This window comes from Lactuca virosa, chromosome 5 (genome assembly GCF_052849685.1).
Source record: "Lactuca virosa cultivar CGN04683 chromosome 5, Lactuca_virosa_CGN04683_v6, whole genome shotgun sequence".
In the NCBI taxonomy this organism is placed as follows: domain Eukaryota; kingdom Viridiplantae; phylum Streptophyta; class Magnoliopsida; order Asterales; family Asteraceae; genus Lactuca; species Lactuca virosa.
The window spans coordinates 398808883-398820760 of record NC_136430.1 but is presented as its reverse complement, the minus strand read 5'-3'; the positions used below and the strand labels follow the sequence as shown (position 1 = coordinate 398820760).

Sequence of the window (11878 nt, the reverse complement as noted above, 5' to 3'; positions counted from 1 at the left end):
CTCAGCCATTATCCCAAGACCTCAACGCATGCATTTGTGTCTAAATTTTTCCTAAATGACCCCCCCATACTTTAAATACTCACAATCTTCATAAACAATTACCCACTTCTTTCGAACAATGCTCATTTTATGCAACCCTCCGAATCCATCCTCAGAAAGCTTTCTAACCTCAAGATATTTTTGTAAAGCTACCCAAGCATACATAAACAAGAGAATTACAACTTTTTAGAAGATACCACAACTCGGAGCTCTTGAATTCTTCTTTTCTTTAATGTTTGATCTTTCACTTCATTGAATTTACTTCTTTCATGATTTTTGGCATCTTCAAATTTTTGAATTTCTTCAGAGCTCCAAAATTCTTCAAGAATTTTTTTACTTTTCGGTAATTTCTCTCTTTTTTTTACATGTATAACTCACTTTTTTATATCACTCAAAAACCTACATGCTTAAGCAGGGGCGCTTAACTTCAACCTTTATTGGTTAAGACATATCTTTCCTGGATACATTTCAGGTTTAGGCTGCTAAACATGTTGCATTCCTCAAACTAAGCAGGGTCATGTTTTTGTTCCATGATTTCACTAAAATAAGGGAGGCCACAAATGCATTATGACGTATATCGGCTCAACTAAACATTTGAGCTCTTATCGGATCATTCCACTAGCAAGTACAGTTCAAATTATTACTACTAGATCCAATTAATAAAAACTTAAAATTTTTAAAACTTTACCAAATTATCTAGCAATTTACTTTTTCTACCCCCTACCCCACACTTATTTCATACAATGCCCTCATTGTATGCTTAAAATAATATAAAAATTAAGAGAAGGGAGAAAAAGGAACAGACTCCCCTAGGATAGTGGCGTGAACGAAACTCCAAAAGTGTGGAAAAACGTGCATCTCGAACATGGACCTCTTTAAAATAAGAACTCGGACTTGAAGCTATTGTATATGGTGGAGGAAAACGAACCACAATAGTCTTTAAAATGACCCCAAGAAGATGCGTGGAAAGCCATATGGAAAAACACCCAATGGTCTTCAAAATAGTGAAATGAACAGAAATCACGTCGTGGTGTATAATACCACGTCGTGGTATTGTATAAAAACGCGAACATAATATCCTAGTTATAACACTCCACGACGTGAAAATTTAATCACCACGTCGTGGAAACTGGACCATCAGAAAATTAAGATTTTCCGCTTCTTCATTCAACCTAGCACCTTGACTAACATCTGAATGGGTTAAGACTCTTCTAATGTTGTATAAGACACTTGTGGACTCTATCCTCTCTCTCTTTAATGCACCCCACACTTATTTCAAATTGTGGGTCACGACTCTTGACTCGACCTTACTCCTCTTCATGATTCCTTAGCAAGCTGTAATCAACCAAAAGAACTAAAAGAGTAACATAATAGTTTACTAAAGTCTTACATCAACAAACCAAGTTCAACATTAACTAACACCACATAAAATAAATAATAAAAAAAACTAAAAACTAAACAGAAAAGAAATTAATCATCATCCTCTCGTCCCTGCACTCCACTCGGTCCTTCCCCATCGTCCCTCGGGATCCACAGCTCTTCCCATGTCGGAATATAAGGACATTGTGGTGGCACCGCGGGTGGTCGCACCACACCCATGTGGGAAAACATCGCTTCCAAAATTTGTGTGTTGTAATTCATCCCACCACGGAGATTATCCAAATATGATCCAACTCTGGTTTGAAACGGGTCGGTGGGTACTCCTCCCGGGTGACGGTCTCTCTCAACTTCTCCCCGGGCTCTAACATTTCTTCGTCTTCTCGCAGGAGGTTGCTCGGGTTGTTCCACCTCTTGCTCTCTATCTTCCGGGGGTATAACATAACCTCCCCCGACATCAACCACCACGCGCATAACACCCAAAAACTGAATAGTCAAATCATTGTCTGGCAAACGGGTAAGGTTCCGCATAAATTCTTGGGAAAAAATCCCATATGACCGGGCAAGACGGGTGACCAAATGTCCACCTGTAATTGGACTTCCTTGTCGTGAACTGACCGCTCTCTTTCCCAAAAACCTTGCTAGCATGTAAGGAATATCACAACACACCCCGGGAGTAATAATACTCCACAAAAAGAACAAATCTTGTAAAGAAACCTTATCACCGTGATGTTTATGATTGATAGAAAAGGTGATAAGGCGGTGAAAAAAACGATGCACCGGATTCCGAATTTGTGCTTCACTTGAATCACGAGAACTGTACTCGTGATTTGCGATAGTGCGCCAAAATTGAACATCAAAAATACCGGGCGCAAAATCCTGAACACAACCAAGTAAAAATGGAACAAAGAACGGGGATTGAGTCTCCACTTCCGTATAGATCCCCATGCGCCATGCAAATTCCCGGATACCACACTCCCGATACACCCCGCCCAACCGGAAAACTAATGCCCGGTTATAATCAAAATGAATGGTGCGTTCTTCAAAGTTCACAGTAGAGAAAAACTCCACTGATAATTCCCGGTACACGGGTTCTTGGATCGCGAACAAGTTCCTCCATCCATGGCAAGTAAAGGAAAAATGGCCTCCCTCGTATACTTTTGTCCAATGGCGCTCCAACTCAACAACCATTCCAACACCGCCAAGCCATCCCCAGTCAATAATCGGAGCTATAGCAAACTCCCTATTGTATAACCATCCCAAACGGTTCTGATACGACGTCAACAAGGCCCGTGAAATGGTTCGCGGAAATCGATATAACGGATGGATATTCGAGACATCAATCGGGTCATTGTCCTGTTGAACAGCCCTTCTAGGTGTCATCTTTCTGCAATGTTCAAAAACAAACCAAAACAAAAACAAAACACCTAAAATATGTTATCAAAATCAATGCAGAAAACTTGTCGCCCAGGAATCACGTCGTGGCTTGGCTCGCCACGTCGTGGTCTCGCAGTCGGATCGTTGGCACAGATCAAACACTAAATACGCGATTTTACCCAAAAACAATACTTGGGGTTTGTTTCTATTGCTATTCTAAGGGCATGCAACCTAAAAACAGTAACCAATTTCATCCAATTTCGGAAATCCTATCATTCACATAAACCCTAACCATGAAAATGTATAAATTGTAAGTAATATCTACACTTAATGGATGAAATACATACCAGATGGAGTAAAAGGACAAGAGAATGCAGGAAATTTGGAGGAAAAGTTGAAAAAAAATCAGCTGTGGGGACCTTGCTTCCGTTCGTGAGGCAGTAAACAAATGGGGAAGAAGTTTGTGGTCAAAGGGTTTAATAACTGGTCCCCCCCCCCCCCAGAATCGGCTAAAGCATAAATCTTCATATTATTCCCAAACTCACATGGGAGAGTAAGTCGTCCAGGATCCCCCATTTTCTTAGGTATTTCTGTAACATCCGGATTTTCAGGGACATTATTGTGTATGTTAATATTGAGCTTTAAGGAGGGACTCGACGAGTTGAGGGACCAACTCGCCGAGTCGAGTTGAGATTGACCGCGTGGGTTTAATGAGCGGACTCGACGAGTCCGAGGATGGACTCGCCTAGTAGGCACTGGGCAGAGAAAACCCTAAGTTCCGGGGTTGGAGCCTATTTAAAGGAACTTATGACCTTGGGTGCGCCTCATATCTCCTGTGAGAAACCCTAAATCGCCATTGGAGCCAAGGAAGAGTTCTTGTGATGAAATCAAGTAGTTTTGGTGTGGTTTTTCAAATGAAGTGAAGGGATTCAGCTTGAAGGACCAAAGGAGGTTGTTATTCTGAGACATCTAAGCAAGGATCTCCATTTTGAGGTAGTATTTCGCCCCTTCTTTCTGTTTTGTGTAAAATCCTTGAATCTAGGTTTTCTTTACCCTTTCTTGGATTGTATATGATGCATATGAGGTCCCAATGTGGAATAAGCTTTAGATCTGGACCTTAAGAGGTCCAGAGAGTCCCAATCTTCCAGCTTTATGCAGTCCCTTTGGGGTTATGGATCTAGGTTGCCATTTTAGGAGCTATTTCTTCATATAAGGGCATAAGAGTGTTGCATGAGCTTAAAGATTGAACCTTTACGTGATTATTGGGTGTAAGAAGGTCAGATCTATAAGTTAGAGAAACAGATCTGACCTCAGAAGGTCTTTTGAGTGTTGCCATGGAGGGACCTCGCCGAGTCCATATGGGGACTCGACGAGTCGAGTCGGGTTGCCCCGCGGTTCGTGACCAGTGGTAACCCGTCGAGTGAAAGTTTAACTTGACGAGTCGAGTGAGGCTTTTTGAGGATTCAGAGGACACGCATGGACTCGCCGAGTCACTCGAGTGCACTCGACGAGTCTGGTCAAAGTCTGACCGTTGACTAGAGTTGACTTCAGTTGACCTTGGGGTTTTGGTCAAGCCGATTCAAGAGAGGTCAGAGAGGGGTAGAATGGTCTTCTACCCATTATTAGGGATGAGAACATGAGAGGATTTTTATTAGAGATGTTATCATTTTGATAGGAGGAGGCTAGGTCGGGTTATCGAGCACGAGAAGGTATCCGACATCATGCGAGGTGAGTCTTCTCACTATACATTACCTAGAGTGGTATCTATGTGCAGACCAGAGGGTCTTATGTGTTATATGTTGAGATTATGTGCATTATGATATATGTATGCTATGTGTTATATTGACCGGACCGGAGGGTCCAACGACTTACGAGGCCAGAGGGTCCTCGAGTAGACCGGACCGAAGGGTCCAATGATTCAGACCGGACCGGAGGGTCCAACGAGTTAGACCGGACCGGAGGGTCCAACGAGCTACGAGACTGGAGGGTCCCGCTGAGACACATCGACCGGAGGGTCGTACCGATTTATAGCCTCGAGTGGCGTATGTGCTGTATATGGTTTTTTTTGGGGAACTCACTAAGCTTCGTGCTTATCGTGTTATGTGTTATGTGTTTCAGGTATCTCAGAGGATCGCGGGAAGGCACCGGCTTGATTGTACACACCAGAGAAAGAGTTATATTTTGAGGATCCTGGATAATTAATGGAGTTGTGCTCGTAAAATGAATAAACGAGATTTCTATACAATATGTTATGAAAAGTATGTGGTATTAAAATGAAAAATTTGTTTGAAAAATTACGGTGTTACAATTTGGTATCAGAGCCTTGGTTTGAGGGATTCGGATGCACCTTCGGGCGTATCTGAACTCAAACTGAGGATTTGAGGGAATTTTCATAAAAGAAACAATTTTTCTAAAAAGAGTAAAAGATTTTTGAGAAAATCAGAACGGAGCAGTGTGTACGATCAGCCAGCGCCCGAACGGTGATTTCCCAAAATACCCTTACATTATGTGTTATGAGATATTATGTGATATGCTATGCATGCTAGAGATAGGCTAGGTATTCATATTTTAGGACTAGAGTGGCCTGATTTGTGATGCCTTAGCCTAGGAGTTGCTGTTATATGTGATGTGCCTTCGAGTATGTGCTGAGTATGAGTATCCAACAGAAATCCTTTTAGAGAGGGATCTGAGTAGAGGAGTAATCTAGGAGAGATACCTAGATGAGCATTTGAAGAGTCTACTGAGAGAGTAGTCAGATGCCCGCGTGGGGTAAAGTTGCTTGAGTTCGGTGATATCCTTTGAGTATGAGGAGAGTAAGTGGGTAATAACCTAGAGTGGTTTTACATGTTGGTAGAAATTATTCGATGCCTGAATGTTGCTTGCTTTGTGCTTTGTGGAACTCTTGATGATGGGAGTCACCTACTAAGTGAATATGACGATATTCAGGAGGTAGATGGCTGACATCATAAGGAGTTCTTCAGCAGCTGATGGCGGAGAAGTGTGAGAACCTAGGAAGAGCCTAGGAAAGGGTGACCCTAGTCAGATGAGTACGCTGACAAGAGTAGAGCATTTCGCAGAGGAGCGTACACACGTGACAGGATTGGTGATCGAGAAGGTTGAGCAGCTACTTAGGAACTCGGGGATGGTCCGTGCAGAAAGTATGGGTAGATGTGGCAGGTAGTATGGGCCCGTACTACTGAAAGCAGAGGACCCATACTCGATGCAGGGAACATTCCGGAGGATCTAAGTAGCAGATCGAGAGGTGAATTCATGGTTCGAGTACCATGATTTGTAGCAGAACGAGAGGTGATTTCGTGGTTCGAGTACCATGATTTGTAGCAGAACGAGAGGTGATTTCATGGTTCGAGTATCATGATTCGTAGCGGATTGAGAAGGGAGAACATGGTTCGAGTACCATGATTCGTAATGGATTGAGAAGAGACAACGTGGTTCGGGTACCATGATTCATAGCAGATCAAGAGGTGGCCACATGGTTCGAGTACCCTGACTCGTGGCGGTTAGTGCTTCTGGTTTACCGGTTATTCTGTGGTGATTGTCTAGACTGAGATCAGATGTGAAAGAGTATGGGGCCAGTGGGCCATGATGAACGAGTTTTAGTAGAGCATCCCTTGAAAGGGGAATCGAGTTAGCTCCGAGGAATTTTTGGTGAGATACCAGTTGGAGTCGCAAGACTCAGGGATGAGTAGGGATGGTGCGTTATTGGAGAATACGGTCTGGGCTGAGCGACCGGACGATAGTGGAGATGTCATTTTCTGTGACCTGAGCGCTGCTATTTCTGTTCCAGTGGGAAACAGGAGAGATATTGAGATTTTCGGTTTCCGAGGTTGGGGGTGAGCCCTGTGGGGTAGTTTTGGTTACGATCTTTCATCAGAGTATCTGGGCAGTATGTCTGCCGCGAGGTAAGGATATAGCATGAGTAGGTTGTCAGTGGGGACTGAGATGGTCAAGGACCAGGATACACCCTATTTGAGCATAGTAGGGCATGTGTTAGCTGCAGCAACGGACGGTCAAGAGGAGTATATCGGAGCGGTGGCTCTTATTGTCTATGATGGGTATCGAGTGTGGAAATGAGGTCTCTGCTCTTATGATAATTCACGTGATGGGACGTCAGTTGAGGAGTCGAGGATGAGGAGCATGTTAGTTCATTATTTTCAGACTGAGGGTCAGTATTACTACTGGACAGTTGAGATGTCCGGTAGTGGGATGGTACGAGATTCTGAATGACTAGAGGCAATCATGATGAGAAGTTTCTGAGGATTTCATCTGAGATTCGGGGTAGTTGGAGTTGTTTGATCTCCATCGGGGAGATCATCGAGCATTGTGTATCACCTTCCAAGGGTAGGTGTGATGTTACTGGTAAAAATAGTCTGTGGGATAGATTGTTGGTGAACCAATTGGTGATGGTTCGAACCCTGAGTGGGGGAGAACCGGGTACCTTTGAGGAGATTAGAGGTTGTTCAAGAGTGGTTGGAGAACTGGATATAGATACCTGTGGTGCGGATTCCTGAGACCAGGGTTATTGGTGGTCAAGGCAAAGTGTAGAGCGAGATAGTGTATGTTGTATGTGTTAAGGGAAGGATGAGTGTCTCCACGGCAGGTGGTTGTCGATCGAAGACCGTGTGTGGCATGAAGATTAGTGGTGAATCCTGAAGGAACGCATTGTTGTATCTGTGTATGATGCGGTAAGTAGGAGATCAGTGGTTGAGACAGGACATCATGAGGTTCTGTGATGGTGTATCGAGGTATCCGAGTATGATGTTCTAAATTTCGGACTATTTTGAGACTTGAGTTATGGGATGACGAGTGGTGTATCAGGTGTATACGGTTCCAGTGGGAGCCCTTTCAGCTAGTTGACATCAAACAGGATTATTCGAGAATGTGGATTGCAGTAGGGAAAGGTGTTTTGTTATGGCAGATGTCGTCAGAAATAGCAATGCATAATTTGGGTAAGTATGTACACCTATGGTTGGTCCGCAGGGCATGAGTTAATGATCGCAGTGTGGCGTCGACCTGAGGATGAGATTGTGAAGTGGTAAGAGCAAGGGTGGTGATGCTACGGGGAGCCGTAGTACTCACTATTCAGTGAGAGGTTGTGGTGATGCTGCGGGGAGCCGTAGTACTCACTATTCAGTGAGAGGTTGTGGTGATGCTGCGGGGAGCCGTAGTACTCACTATTCAGTGAGAGGTTGTTGTGATGCTGCGGGGAGCCGTAGTACTCACTATTCAGTGAGAGGTTGTGGTGATGCTCCGGGGAGCCGTAGTACTCACTATTCAGTGAGCGGTTGTGGTGATGCTGCGGGGAGCCGTAGTACTCATTATTCAGTGAGAGGTTATTGTGATGATGCGGGGAGCCGTAGTACTCACTATTCAGTGAGAGGTTGTTGTGATACTGCGGGGAGCCGTAGTACCCACTAGTCAGCAAGAGAATGTTGCGATGAAGTACTCTCTGATCAGAGCGTGAGACAGAGGAGTTTTGGGCTGGGGTAGCCCTAATATTTGAGTTTTGTGGGAGCCTGGTGGTCGAATCAGGGGTGAAACTGGGATCTCCATAATTGTCGGGAGTTGTTATATTCTGAATTGAGTAATGGTTGTCGCAACCAAAGGGAAGTGGATAAGTGAAGAACGTATGAGTTGCGGGTCATGAGTCATGAGTTGAGTGGTTCGTTGGGACGAGTGGTTCCAATTCTGTGCCGGATCAGACTCTCGAGTTGAGTTCGATTCTAGTAGTGTATCGAGTAGACAGAATGAGATTCCAGTGGTAACCCGTCGAGTGAAAGGTTAACTCGACGAGTCGAGTGAGGCTTTTTGAGGATTCAGAGGACACGCATGGACTCGCCGAGTCACTCGAGTGCACTCGACGAGTCTGGTCAAAGTCTGACCGTTGACTAGAGTTGACTTCAGTTGACCTTGGGGTTTTGGTCAAGCCGATTCAAGAGAGGTCAGAGAGGGGTAGAATAGTCTTCTACCCATTATTAGGGATGAGAATATGAGAGGATTTTTATTAGAGATGTTATCATTTTGATAAGAGGAGGCTAGGTCGGGTTATCGAGCACGAGAAGGTATCCGACATCATGCGAGGTGAGTCTTCTCACTATACATTACCTAGAGTGGTATCTATGTGCAGACCGGAGGGTCTTATGTGTTATATGTTGAGATTATGTGCATTATGATATATGTATGCTATGTGTTATATAGACCGGACCGGAGGGTCCAACGACTTACGAGGCCAGAGGGTCCTCGAGTAGATCGGACCGGAGGGTCCAATGATTCAGACCGGACCGGAGGGTCCAACGAGTTAGACCGGACCGGAGGGTCCAACGAGCTACGGGACTGGAGGGTCCCGCTGAGACACATTGACCGGAGGGTCGTACCGATTTATAGCCTCGAGTGGCGTATGTGTTGTATGTGGTATTTTGGGGAACTCACTAAGCTTCGTGCTTATCGTGTTATGTGTTATGTGTTTCAGGTATCTCAGAGGATCGCGGGAAGGCACCGGCTTGATTGTACACACCAGAGAAAGAGTTATATTTTGAGGATTCTGGATAATTAATGGAGTTGTGCTTGTAAAATGAATAAACGAGATTTCTATACAATATGTTATGAAAAGTATGTGGCTTTAAAATGAAAAATCTGTTTGAAAAATTACGGTGTTACAATTTCTCCCAACACAGCTTTTGAGCTTTGCTCACTTAGAATCACCTTAGAATTCTCCTTTAATTGCTGACGAGTGTCTAACAAGTCTTGTAGGAACTTAGCATATTCTGGAATTTTTGCAAGAGAATCAATAAAAGGAGTATTGATAGGAATACCCTTTAATTGCTTGATAAACTCCAGATGTTCTCTCTCCGGTGGACTGAGATTAGCTCTAGACGGGAATGGCAAAGGCGGTTTATAAGTCGAGACGGTTTCTGGAATTTTCTGATCAGACCAAGGCCACGATGTGGACATATGATTCCCACGACGTGGTTTCTGTACTTCAGCTACATTTTTGTTCTCGAATTTTAGCTTCTTCGGTTTTGGATCGGGGTGCTGGGGCTCCACTTCCAAGGCCTCTAGGAACTCAGAAATCGCCTCTTCTTCAATATCTATGGCCATTACGTGAGATTGGGTTTTGTTTTCAGGATTTTTCGGGAATATCTTCTCATTAACCAAAGTGGTAAGTTGACCAAGTTGTACTTCAAGGTTATTAATGGAGGCTTGCTGATTCTTTATTAATGCTTGCTGATCTATCATCATTGTGTGATCATTCTTCATTATACTTATTTGTTCTTCCATTGCAGCATCGGTAACATCATGTCTTTTTTCTGAAGCTTCCATGAATTTCATCAACATGGTCTCTAATTCTGATTTCTTCTCAACTAGTGGTTGCTCTCTTTGGTAGAAGCCCAGGCCAGTTTGCCTAAATTTCTCTTCTTTTTGCTTCTTGCATTCTTCGTAAGGCAGCCACTCTTTCTTTGGTTTCCTACAATCTTCATCATATTTGTCCCCGCTTGAGTAGCATACTTGAGCTTTCTTGTTTCCATATTCATCCATATTGCAATCCTTTGTCAAGTGTGGGCCACTACATCTCTCGCAACCAACTCGAATTGCATGAATTGATTGGTCCAATTGAGTCAATCTCCTATCCATAGTGCTATGCATTGCCATTACAGCAGCCATCTCTTCAGTTTGTGTACCTCCACCGCCTTTTATTCCATCACGCCCTGGGTTGTGATACTCACGAGAGTGCCTTGAAAACTCTTCAATTAGCTCCTTGGCATGATTTGGGTTCTTCTTCGTTAGTGGTCCTTGCGAATCAAGGAGTTGTCTAGTCATGACATTCACCCCATCATAAAATATTGACATCTCTTGCTGAATATTGAGGTCATGTTGAGGACAATTCCTTAACAACCCCTTGTAGCGTTCCCAGGCCTCGTATAATGACTCCCCCGGATTTTGCTCAAAGTTGGCAATTGCCTTCTTGAGTTTAGAGATTTTGGAGGGTGGACAAAACTGATCTAGAAATCTTTCACGCAATTGGGCCCATGTGGTGATCGTACCAGGTGGGAGTGCTTTTAACCAGTCTTTTGCTGCTCCCTTAAAAGTAACTGGTAGCATCCTTAGCAAAGCTGTCTCCCTTGGGATATTAGGAGTATTAAAATAATCCGCAATATCGTTCACCTCGTCTAAGTGTTTGAAAGCATCCTCGTGATCCTTCCCATAAAATGGGATATCCTTAAGTGCAGTAAGGATATGTCCCTTCAACTCGAATGTGGCATTGGCAGGAATCGTAGGATGTACTAAACCCGGCCCCACATCATCTCGAATGCGCTTCTTGTAGTCCCACATGGCCATCTCATCAATGTTTTCCATCTCGTTCTCCAGCTCGTTCTCGGGTTCACTTGTATGTAATTCAAATTCATGCTCAGTATCGTACGCGGACTCGGCTTGGATGGGTATTTGATCTATGTGTTCAAGCTTGCTCTTGTTCTTTGAAGATGAACTTGACTCCTTCGTTTTCTTCCCCGACTTCTTTGAGAACACTGATTTGAATTCTTGTAAAGGTGTCTTCTTTGGTGTTTGATCTTCTTTCACGCTCTTATCCTTCTTTTTGTGAAGTGTAGACTCGGGATCTTCAAGTGGTGGTGCCAAAGGTGTGTTAGAACATCTGGTCATGAACTCCTGAAATAAGAAAAGAAAATAAAACGTAAAACTGAACTAAGAAAAAGGGAAAAAATTGTGAATCACAGGTGTCACGTCGTGGAAGGATACTCCACGTCGTGACTTTTGTAACGAAAAAAATTAAACTATGCTTATAAAAATAAATTTTTGCGGGTTTTACCCCACAAAAAGGATCGATTAATCTAAAGCAAATAAATAAACAATAAACTAAGTCGATCCCCGGCAACGGCGCCAAAAACTTGATGTGCACGGAAGTACCCACTAATTTTAATATTTATAACCTAACAAACTTAGACTAACTATGCACTTGTAGGCAGTGTACCTAGTCAGATTACAGTATAGCTTAGGTAAGTCGGGTGTCGATCACAGGGAACAATGTTATTAATTAATCTATTTACTACTA

General features: G+C 43.6%; 1 non-coding gene across 1 annotated transcript; it reads left to right on the top strand.

Annotated features, from left to right (window-relative positions):
- Positions 1 to 10675: 10675 nt before the first annotated feature.
- On the top strand, positions 10676 to 10782 carry LOC145117887 (small nucleolar RNA R71). The gene has a single exon (XR_013712880.1). It is a non-coding gene; the product is annotated as a small nucleolar RNA R71 (small nucleolar RNA).
- Positions 10783 to 11878: the final 1096 nt, after the last annotated feature.